At 41.1% G+C, this 12341-nt stretch overlaps 1 protein-coding gene across 1 annotated transcript in view; it reads right to left on the reverse strand.

Moving 5' to 3' along the window:
- The window catches only part of rnf220a (ring finger protein 220a), a 279000-nt gene extending 267292 nt beyond the window's left edge, over positions 1–11708 (reverse strand). Inside the window, exons 1-2 of the mRNA XM_088014369.1 lie at positions 11667–11708; positions 9929–10232 (exon numbers count right to left, since the gene is read on the reverse strand). The gene's annotated coding sequence lies outside the window, so the exon portion shown is untranslated. The remainder of the gene's footprint in view (positions 1–9928; positions 10233–11666) is intronic.
- Positions 11709–12341: the final 633 nt, after the last annotated feature.

Raw genomic sequence — 12341 nt, forward strand, 5'->3', positions numbered from 1 at the left:
ATGGTTCAGGATTTTTTTTTCCTTTTCCCCGCAGCTGTACAGAATCTAAGTAAATGCAACTGAAAAACAGGACAACATGTACAAATTCTGCCATTCCTTTACTTCTCTATGGAGTATTTATTGTTGGGGGCAACGCCCAGGACTTAAGAAAGGGTCTGTATTGTGTGTAGAGTTTGAAACACTGTTGCACCAGTAGCTCTCCTGTCCTGATGTGATGTCTCCACTTGCTTAAGCTGTTCAGAACCGACATAAAACCTCTTTTATTAAATTAATTTATTTTGCTCATGAGCCACTTCAGTCAAAACAAAGTACTCCGTCTTGCATTTATCCTTATGGCAACTTTCAGGACCATTTAATAGTAACCAGAACCTGAGGAGCTGAGCTAGCTGAAACCCAGGTTACACCACAGAAAAATGAACAAAAGCAGAGCTCACAGCGCGCTGCAGAGCCTGGGACTCAAAGCATCGGCTCTCCTTTGGCAGGTTTGTCTCGTTGCGCGCTACAGACACTCTTCAGAACGGATCCACGCTCAGCTCTGGAAAGGCCGATGGCTACTCGTTTTCATTTGAAGTCCTTTGGTCGTCTAAAGTTGTAGGTAGCAACACACGAAGTGTCGAGGGCTCTAGTCAGACACCGATGTACGATGCGGCGCGATTTATTCTGTGTTGAGCCCAACCTCAACACTACCAGATTAATATCAATATCAAGGTTACATGATTGTAACAGTAGTGGTAAAAATGTTTTTTAAAAAAAACATACAGGAAGTACACAAAGACTTGCTTTTGTTCTACTTTCTGTTCTTTAAAGTGACAATTTCATCATTTCCACTCTTCTCCAGGCCATTTTACATCATCTGGCCTTCTATCACCAAACCGCTCGCCTCTGTCATACCGCGTCTCTCCCTCCTCCCACCCTCTGCCCCGTCTTCTTCCCTCTCCACATCCCTTCTGTCACAGCAGCAATGATTATGACTAGTGAGCATAATGCATAGCCATGAATAGGACTGTCCAGCTGATTGTGATGTATAGTTTTTCATTACCGCTTCCCTGCCCCTGTCATTAGGCATAGGGTGGATGGGTGGATTCAGCGGAGGGGATGGGGTGAACAGTGAAAGTGGTGCAGGCTATATATTTATCCACTAATTTGGTAGGAAAAAAAACTCCCCCTCCCAGCGTGATGGTAATCAGGGGACAAGGTAATCGTCTTCATGTGCAAGAGGCCCTGACGGCCCACACCTGATGATGAAGAGCTATACGGTGTCTGACTATTGTGTAAAGACGGAGGATAGAAAAGCAAGCAACAGAGGAAGAGGATGGGCGTTCAGACTATATGCTTTAAAAACTAGTGAGGGGAAACTAGCGGTAATGTTAATAAACTATGGAAACGCAGCATTTCTTGGGAGATAGAGAGCAAGAGAGTATAAATGTTGACAAATGACTTTTTTGGCAAGTTTCTTGATGTCCTAAAACAATGCTTGAAGTTGTTAAGTGTAATAAGACTGGGAATATACAAAAAGTACAGTATAATGTACTTTTACGTTGAACCTTTTCTAAGAAGTTGGTCTGATTCTCTAAAACACTCAGAACCAGAAACTTCAGTGTATGCGTCACGTTGCATGGAAGTTGAAGTGGACTCATACGTCGAGTGGATGAAGGAGGTTTAATGAAAAAAATGATGATGAAGCAAAACTTACGAATAGCCAGATGAACACAAAGAGCAGGGGGGAAAAAACAGGATCACAAGGAGCATAACCGGGAGGAACAAGCAAGGAGTGACTGAGAATGAGTCGTATTTGTAGAGGGGAAGTTGATTACTGAGCAAGGAACAGATGACTGATTAGAAATGGGTTGCAGGTGTGAAGAGAGAGAAAGAAATGGTGAGAGAAAAGGAGAGTACACAAACTGTGTAACTAGGAAAAATTAATCTAACACTGACAAATAACTAGACTTAAGCAACATGATAAAGCTAAAGTAAATAAATTACTGAGCTAAGGTAAAACAGCAACAAATGTTCTTTACATGGAAATTAATCTAACACTACAGCATAACTAACCATAAGAAACATAATTAAGCAACAGATGAACTAATTACTGAATCAAAGTGAAGCATAAACACGGCTGATCTTGTCAAAATATAAAAACTAAGGAGAAATAATAAACAAACCCAAGAACAACTCAAACAACCCAAGATCCTGACCGAATGTTTTTGGGATTTTAACTGATAGACCAACAAAAATTACATTGCCGTATTGGGGAAAAAATACATAGTTTGTAAAATCTTTTACCAATATAATCTGACTTGGATTTTTTGTTGTTGTTTTAGTCCTTCTGACTCAAGAATCAGTTTTAGCTAAAACTCCGTCTGGAAGCCTAGTTTTGTAAATCTGGATGTAGGAATCTTTTCTCCCTTTTTTTGACAACCTAAGATGCATCCGATTAGATCATCGTATCCCAATGAGCTTCAGTTTAAACATTTTTTGAAACTATGTTCAAGGCCTTTTTCCTGCTGGAACTTGAATCCAAGTAAAAAAAAAAGTTGTGTTTGTTTGAAAACAGTTCATCGGTGTTAAATACAGAACATTGTTGGTTCTAAATTCCAACTTTAACAACGTGGATGAAAATAAATATTACAACATGAAAAATGGAAAAGACTAGTAGTTTTAACAATTAATTACAGTGACTCCGTGTCTTTCCTTCAACTTATTTTCAAATTGTTTTTGCAACGCCAACTTTTATAATAGTCTGTTTATCATTTTGTAGGCCTAAATCATCCGCGATGTGACGACGCCTTGGTTCTTTCATTCTGCTTTGCCGCCATTTTGAACCTCCGCTTGAAGGAAACCCGATTCCCTCGAGTTCTGCGACAGCAGAGTACGAACCGGCATCTTTGTTTTGTCTGAAAAGTTGCTTCTGAAGTCATCTTTTCTTCCGCTCCGCGCCTGCGTCCCGCTGGGTCTGTGTCGGTAATCTGAGACGGAGCGTTTAAAGTGCGACTGCATTGTGTCTTTCGCTTTATGAGGGAAGCTCGGTGGCGTGATGGGGCGAGAGGCGGCCGCAGCTGTGTGTGATATGGACAAAAACACCGCGGGAGGCACGGCCGAGGAAGCACATGGTTCACACACGCAAAAGGCAACAGGATGTCAACATGCTGTCATTATTTGGCGACCAGCCATGCAGCGCATTGAAAGTATTATTAGAAGTGCTGCATTACTGCTTCCTACAATCCCTCACTTAGATTAGTTGGTTTTTTTCTATCTTCAGTTGATGTAGGTGTAAGTAGGAGTCATGATATCCTTTGGTATCAAGATATTGCAAAATGTCTTTCCATAGTGTTGTTGTCTTGAAAAGTGTAATTCTTGATTTCCCCTTTTGACAAAGTGAACTGACTTATTGTGACACTGACAAGCTCGAGTGAGCCAGTCTAAGCCATCTGAAAGTAAAACCAAGTAGAAGGACGTGAGATTAAAATTCTAACTATATTCCACTAACATGTAACTTGAGGTATGATCTGCTTCAGTGACTCGTCATTTAGGGTTTGAGATACTTGTCTTGACGTACTTTTGGTCAACAACAGAGGCCAACAAAGGTGTAAGCATGTGACCATCACTGGACACAAACTCCACCTGCAAAACCTGCTGCTTTGAATTGTGGGTTGACAAAATTTAGCCATCAATTCGTAATGAATTTCTCCACATTTGGCCTATTGCCAATTTGCACCTCGGTTTGTGGGGGTTGTGTTGTGACTGAAAGGAACTGGCCGGCTGTTAGCCACTAATAATGCAAAAGGCAACATCTTCCTTTTAGAGTTTTTAACCAAATGGAGCATTTCCTCTTCTTTTCTTACGTGTCTGGAATGTGTTGTGCCAACGTTTAATTGGAATGCATATACAATAAAAGCGTAAAACAAATCATTCTGCACTGAGCGGAGACTTGATAAGACACAGATTGGGGTTTATTCGATCCCCCGAAGACACAAAAGGAGAACTTTTTCAATTATTTTTGGCATTGGGGAAAATAAAACCTTCTCTTTTTCCCACTTTTTTGTAGTCAGCTCAAGAAGGAAATGTCATAGTTAAAAATAACATATTCTTAAAACAAAGTTTTTAAAAACAATAGAGCCCACACGAGCAATCCAATTGGTGACCCTTAGCCTGTTTTCTAAGCCTTTTTGTTAGTTCTCATTTCAATTCCACTTTGTCACCGAGTCTAAGTTTTCCACCACCAAATGTGAAGAAATGTAGTGAAAAACTACTGAAATACTGGCCATTCCCTTTAGCGTAGAGACTCGCTCAGCTGGCTAGCAACGGCCCAGAGGATTCAGGCCCTGGAGGACCAACTTTGGAAAGCCTTTCTTTATGAGCTCACTTTTTCAACCCCTTTCCTATCCACAACAGCTCACTATGTAAATATAGTGTGGAGCTGTCCTTTGGTGTGCTCAACACAGGTTTCTCTCCAGCATAAAGTCAATAGACTCTCAACTCAAATGCTTATTAGAAGCACATTGCCCAACATATTGATATTTGTTTTGGGCTTTTTTTTTTTTCCTTTCTTGACTGATTTTGTAGTTTTAGTGTTCCTTGTTCTGGAAACTTAGCGCACGACAGGCTGCTGTTAATGGGAATTTGTGGCCGGGGCGATTTGAGCATTAGCCTGCAAGAGCACTGACCTATTATCAAGATACAATGCGTAATAAAAAATTTTTTAAAAATCCGCTCTACAATGAAAATGTTGCCCTACACTGTCGGAATGGGCACGGCGGTGATCAGGAATCTATTAGCCTCCCTGTAAATGGCTCTGGAGTCCTGCCACTCGCGTCGTAATTAGTGCTGTTTTTCTGCCAAGGAATCACTGGCTCGCCCCCCGAACGCGCTCTCCCTCGCACAAACACGCACACTCAACAATTAGTGTGTTTTTTGCCCCGATAATGAAATTATGTAAATGGCCGAGGAGTCCAATGGACGCTCGCTTGTTTAATTCAAACAAGTTCAGGGCCCATTACCATATTTTGAAACATCTGACTTAATTAAGAGGACGAGGAGGGTTCCGGGACCTGGGGAGAGGGATGGAGGAGACAAAGACTTTTAACGGCATCCATTCGCCTCGTAAAGAGGTTATTAAGAATCGGGGGCTGAAGATGGCTACTAATGATGTGTTGGGGAAATTAGGCCAATCAAACATTAAAAGCTGAGCCCCACCACCTTCCCCCCCGCACCCCTCCTGAGGGCAGAGAAGCATCCAAATGGGTCAATTTGAGAGGTATTATTTCGCCTTCCCACTCCATCTCTCAAGAAAGGGAAAACAAGTGGAAGCTCATCTGCATAAAGTGTTTATCAAGACGGATTTGACCACTTCGGAGTGGACGCGTTCAAAAAATAAATAAATAAAAACATGCGTCATCCAGCTTCTTATAAATGATCTTAGGAAGCAAAAGGGGGAACCACGTGTTTCTATAAAAGGGTGTGTTGTCATAATTCAGGAGAGAATCGAGTGTTTGAGTTCTAGCTCAAAAAAAAAAAGACATCAACGCACCAACATTTATTTATGGTAAACGATAGTTATGTAAAGTATGAATGCACAGTGATTTGGAGCCATGATACCAAGCAAAGAAAATCAGACTCTTCAAGCCACATTCAAATTACATAACAACCTAGTCATGACCTGAAACAACTAGATTAACGTCCTAAGGACTTGAAACGGCCTGATATGAAACACAGGCCTGCACCGTCTGAGTGGAGTAAAAGCAAAGCTTTGATTATTTCCTGCCTTGTTGAGGAAACCTTGAGTCGCCCGTGGCAACCACTGAGGGGTGCCGAAACGCTTGAGCCGAGCTCCCGCCTCACAGAGCCCCGCTCCCTCACCTCTTACCCACACCACTCCTACAGACTAGCGGCAGCAGCAATTACCAAGCACTTGGTGGAACTGCGCATCTGCTGTGCTCATCATATGATCCACTTCTCAATCCAACGCTCTTAAAGAGACAGAGGCCCTATTTTATGCCCTCAGACTACGGAGTCAAATTTCTTTTAGGTCATATTTGATATCGATGGCGTTTTTATAACAACTGTAGATAAGATTGTTACTTGATTGTATAAAACGACACTATGAGGCAGAAAATATAATCTTTGTATAGGTATTAAACACACTTTTCTTTAAGCTTATATTTTTTATTATTTGTCTGGTAATGTGTAATGTTTTCATTAGTTGTAAACATAAAATGATCTTTAACAGAAGTGAAGGGTTTAAATCAATCAATCTGTCTCTGGAATGAAGCTAATTACAAACGTCTGTGCTCCTTTTTATCCAAACACACCTGCAGGATGGATGAAGAGAGAAGTCAGTGTCAGAATACATCAAGCACCATTAGGTTCATTCCTCTGCTGGTCTGCAAACAAACCCAGGAGAAGCAGTACGATGTGCAGTGACAATAAAACCAAAGTACAAATTAAAAATTGTATCGTCTGCATCACTTATCAGTTTTGACCCCTTCGGATTGCAGCATTTTATTTAAAGCAAAGAAAAAGGCATGTAGGAGAATATTTGATCAGATTTGTGCATAAAAGTCACCAAGAGGTTCGTCCTTTCTGAGTGAAAGTTGCCTCTCTTTCTGTACGATAAAGTGGATAAAGTTTCCTTAACACAAACGTGACTTTAAGAGTTTCATTCACTTCTGAGCAGAAGTGAATCCTGGTGTTCAGCAGCAGCAGAATGAGCTGTACGCACGGAGCACCGTTCACGCCGAGTTCTCTACATAAAATTTTTTAAAACTCCTGAACTTATTTAAGCACGTTCACTGGCAACAGCGCTTACAGCCGAGTCTGCACAGTTCCAACGTTTTATTGGTTCCAGTATAATCCCAGAAACATTAACCATGGCACATTGCTGATGGTTATTTGTGACCCGTTTTGTCCTGTAAGGCGGGACGCGTCTCCTCGTGGAGGAACATGGACGAATGTAATATGAATCAATACTTACCTCCAAAATGGCAGTTTTCACATTGGCAAATAACTGAATATTAAAGTCAGTTGATTAAGAAGTACTGCAAGTATGGTTTAGGCTCATAAACCTTTAAAACTGGAGGGTAGTTTCTGTGGGGTTTTGTTTTTTGTAAAGCTGAAGCTTCTTTTCGGGGATTTCACGGTTACTTTTCCTTCCACTTATTCTGGTTCGTGTTTCAAAACGCAGAGCCCAAGTTGAGCGGAGTCGTATTTAAAGGGGAAGAAGAGAGGGGGGAAAAAATATTCGCGCAGGGTTTGAAATAAATTACCTTGTAGCCATTCAGGGTTAGGCTAACATATTAGAATTTCCCATCTGCTCGCTCTAAATCATCCGTGAGTCCGCTCAGCGCAAAGGGCAGGCTGCTCATCTCTCAAGCCACTGGACAGATTGCATTACTGAGCAATATACCTTTATTTCCCCCCATTTAATCCGCAGCACAGGGGAGAGCTGTGCAGCGCTGGGGGTAATAAGACATAAAGTCATGTATGTGCACAATTTAACTTTGGGGGGGGGGAAAAAACACACACACACAGAGGTACCGTTTAAGGTTATGCCCATTTTGTACGAGAAGATTAATCACACAGGGTGTCATTTTAATCAGAAGATCGCACCTTTTTTGTTGTTTACCCGCTGCCTTGTGATACAGAGACGGTGTCGAAACACGGTGCGCGCAACAATAACCGCTCAGGCACTCTTTCAAGCAACGGCCGCCTCGCCTGTCGTACCCGGTTCATCGGTAAACAACCTTGGTACTCGTCGCTGTTGTGAGCATTGATTTTTCTGTTACACTTGTGGTTGAAAATTGCACTTTAAGTTACCCCGAGTGTTAAATTAATAATGAAACCGCTGGAGTGCCCTCTCCTGACTTTCAATTAACACCATCAGGATTAAGATGGAGAGATGGCAGAGAGAGGAGGGCGACGGAGGAGAAGGAGAGACGGTTCAAGAGCTTTTCTCAAGGTCTAGATGTCTGATTGTTCTGGTGCCCTTTCAGCATGTCTTTTTTGATGTTGCTTCATTTAAAGTAAGACGGTTTTAAAATGTTCAGTCTTGCTTCGGTTTAAGTTTGAACAGTCTCTTCTGGAAACGTCGGGCTGCTACATCACCCATCTATCCTGCATCACTTTGTTTTCTCCGCATCGGTATATTGAGTCTCTGGCTGGTTCTTCTTTCGTGTAAACCCAGCCTTAGTGTGATGGGAATTAAAGATTCATTTAATTTCTAACAACATAGTTTCTATACCATAGCATGCATCTGTCACCTCAAGTGAACTTGGTTTATTTTTTAAAGCAAAATCAGGAATTCCCCTGTTTCCTCTTCTAAGGTCATCAAGTCAGACACGTGCCTGCAGGAAAGCGGAGCCAACTAGAAGAGATTGCACGTATAAATACAACTTCAGAGTTAGAAGACTGGTAGTTGGCTGCTGGCCCCGTTTGGGACACACACACGCACACACACACACATCCCTGCCACTTCACTCTGACCTTTCTTCCCGGTTGTGTAAAAGGGAAGCACCTGGATGAGAGAACTCTATTTAAGGAAGGTGGGAATATTCAGGAGCCTATTGAGTCAGTGTGCTGGAAAAGGGGTTTCGTGTCTGTATCTGCTGAGAACTTTACTTTGTGTCTCACAAATTTGTATTGTTTGAACAGAATCAGTGAGTATCAGAGGTGTAATGGTTGAACATTTAAGTTTTCAATCAGTTCACTTTCTACTCTGGACAAGAACACATTAGCACTTTGTTTTCAGCACCAAACAGACATGATTTTTACAAGAGTATCAATACAGTCTTGAGGGATAAGTGTTTGCTCTAACTTTACATAAAAAATAATAAAATAATAGCGGTCTTATCTCTTAAACGGCTAAAATTGATCAGATTAGTCATTTTCTGGCTTCCAGCCCAGAGATGACAGGAGCTTGAGCCCCACGCTGACAACAGGGAAGCATTATGTCATTTATTCAGGTGCTTCCTTTATTTCCTTTATTTTGAAGGTTTACCTGAACGTCATGGTGTTTTCAGGAAGTGCTGTTTTGTTGTGACTGACTGAGATCGTGCAGCTGTCAAGCTTAGACAAGGCAGTTCAGCGAGATTTCCCAAAGATACACGCAAACACACACACAGGTGTCGGGACAGCTCAGTCTGTACTCAGACCTCTGTCCATGTCTAATGCCTTCCTCTTCCTCATGTGGTGCGCGCACACACACACACACACACACACACACACAAACTGTACACCGCGTATGATGGGAGTGCATGTTGTTCTCTTGATGTACTCTGCAGACCAGCGTGCTCAGATCATCCCAGCTAATAACTTCCTCTTTCCTGTTTCCAATTCTGTTACTTCCTGCAGATGGAGCCACATGACCTCAGACTTAGAAAAACCTGACTGAGATGTTACACGGACAAAAACGCATCGATTGCACCAGAATGTAGTGTTTCTCTGTTCATTTCCTTCAAATGTGTCTTTGGAAACAATTATTAAAAAGATCTTAATGGATCCTAAAATTACTATTATTTATTGTATTGCAAAATATCAGTCGTTTTCATTTTACTCATCTAAAGCTACGGATTTGACGTTTTTATGACAGTAAACTGTACATGTCGGGTCTCCAGAAACAAATTAAAAAGTTAAGGGTTTTTTTTTCAGGTGACAGAATATCTGATTAGCTTTCTAAACGGAGTTAAGCTGCATTGCAGCTGAAGAGGCTAAGCTACAGTTATTTTAATTCACATACATGGATTTAAATTTGAAGAGGGATTTAGTTCTTATTTCATTATTATTTCTCCAACATGTGTCCTAGTTTTACAAACGCTATGTGCTTAAACACTAAGAAGCTTAAATTTTACCAGGCAGATGTCACAACACCATGAATATGCATCGTTTGCTTGTTGATGATCAGCTGTTCTGATGCTTAGTGCTGACAAAGACTTACAGAGAGCGAGGTTTCCACAGGATGTTTACAGCATCTGTGTTTCCCTCGACCGCCGCCGCCACGTCACTCAAGCTCCTCGTTTAGCCTCCTCGACTCAGCCATCCTGTGTTTTGCATCCAGTCGTCCCTCTGATTTCTTCCTCTTCCACCCGCCCGCACGTTGCCCGTTCTTGCAATTCCTGCCAAGATTACTTTCTTCAGCTTGTTAGCCGTGTGGGGTGGCGTGAGTGGCTCAAGTTAGCTTCCTGTTTCACACATCGGCGGCGTTTGGCACTCGTCGACGTAAAACCCTGCCGCTGGTTAGCCTGGGCATTCAAAGCAGGATGCAGATGTCAGAGGTTAACTGACAATTTCATTGTCTTTTGGAGACTAAATAACCCAGTCGGTGTGTTAATATTGGCTAAGCGCCAAAAGAGCGGTTGATTTCCTCTGGGTTAAAAAAAAAAAAACATATATATATTACACATTAGGAACTTGTAGAGCAGATGGAAAATATTATAAAACAAAAGTAAAAATAGGCTTCCTGAAATTTGCAGTGACTATGTCTGTAAAAATTAGCATATTAACAGCCACGAGCCTCACTAAAGTTGGAGGCAGGTTGTGGGAAACGGTTCTCCACCCGACTGCTCTCTCACATTATTCACTAATGAGTGAGTGACATCTGCTGGGGGCTTGTGTGACAAAGCAGAGTCACCCAGTCTGACACAGTCTATCCATCTATCAGTTTATCCCTCCCTCTCTCAATTCTCTACCCGAACATATTAATATGAAACATCATAGAATATCTATTCTGGAAGAAATTCAAACACCTCAACAAAAAAAAAAAGTCCTATTATTCAAGGTTTTGAAGAAATGGCTCAGGTGAGGTGAAAGCTGTTCTACATATTACTGACACCTGGCTGGAGACATCTTTCTCACCCATTTCGCTCATAAAGTCCCCATGCTCCTGCTTGCATCAGCACACAACCTCATAACAATTTGTGAACAGTGGATTATGAGCTTCTTTCGCACAGTAATACTCCCACCGGTGTCCTGACACTTGATATCTCCACTTTCACCTATTTCCTCAACAGCTAATGGGCGAATTGTCTCCTCCTGGCAGAAAGGATTTGAAAATTTGCAGTGAAATGTTGCAAATTTTTCCAGGGATACTTTGGACGTTTCAAGGAGCGGATGATTAAGGTGGCAAAAAATGTAATGCGTGTCATTATTGTGCAACTTTAGTGGCACATTTACATTCATTAGAAACAGATAGATTCATTGAAATTCTTTCTGATCTAAGACTGTCAAGAACCAGGCTTTTTTTTTATATATTAGAAAAAAGGTCAAAAGACTTTAAGAAATTCCAAGAGGAAAATTCAACCCTGTTCAGCTAAATGTATTATTCTTCTAAGTTGATTGACTCCTTTATTTTGAAGGTGTAAATATATGTAACATTTTGCAATTATCCAAACAATTTGCATATCCGAATCATAAATTAGGTTCCCAAATAACATTTACTTTTTTATTTTGCTCTCCTTCATGTTCTGAGGGTAAAATAAGTAATTTACGTTGTGGACTGTGTTAAAGCAATTTACAGCTCATGATTTCAATTAAAAAAGCTTTAAAAATCTGTTGCCAAACATCCCGTCCTGCAATTCTAACCATGTGGTTGGACCATTTTCAGTACAAGCATGCCTTAGTCAGTGTTTACTGTACAAGGACTGCATTATGATAAGTGAGAAAAATGAAAATACTACCTTTACAAACTCCCTCCAAAAAAGCCTTGCGAGTTATTCCTCAAGGAAGTTTGTAGACACTTTGAGAAAAGAAAAAATTAAGAAATGATCGGTGACTTTAAAATAAGCACGGTACATCTCAGACTCTAAATTGCTTATTTTCCTTCCAAACATGACTCTTTGGAAAGACTGCAAAGACAACGGATAATTTTTACGCATCATGAAGCATCAAACACATATGAAGCGGGATTAATAGAGCACACAGGACTTCAAATAAGAGGGGTTCTTTATTCCCAAAAAGGATATTTGTTTCTGAGTCGCAAGAATAAAAAGTATAAAGTTCAATATATGGAGCAAAAATAGTCTTGTTACGTGAATGGTCCGTGTAAAACTAGTAAAAAGATGCTAATTAGCAAAGGCTTCAGCAAAATGGCGCGTTAGCAACACTATTAGCACTCAACACAGCATCAACGCAGCTCCATAGCAAAAAAGAAAGAAAGAAATAGTTTGTAACAAACGGCAGTGGCACCGCTAAAGGACAAAAAGACAAACATTACGTCAGCAACCTCACTTCAGCTTCGTACACGGAAAATAATACAGTTCAGACATTAATCACCAAACATGTGGATTCTTCACTCATGTGGCCATAATATCGTCGTCTCTGTCAGGTCCCGGCTCAAACATGTCCTTCTCTTC

This window comes from Poecilia mexicana, unplaced genomic scaffold (assembly GCF_051168715.1).
Source record: "Poecilia mexicana isolate PSO_F unplaced genomic scaffold, ASM5116871v1 scaffold_17, whole genome shotgun sequence".
Classification (NCBI taxonomy): domain Eukaryota; kingdom Metazoa; phylum Chordata; class Actinopteri; order Cyprinodontiformes; family Poeciliidae; genus Poecilia; species Poecilia mexicana.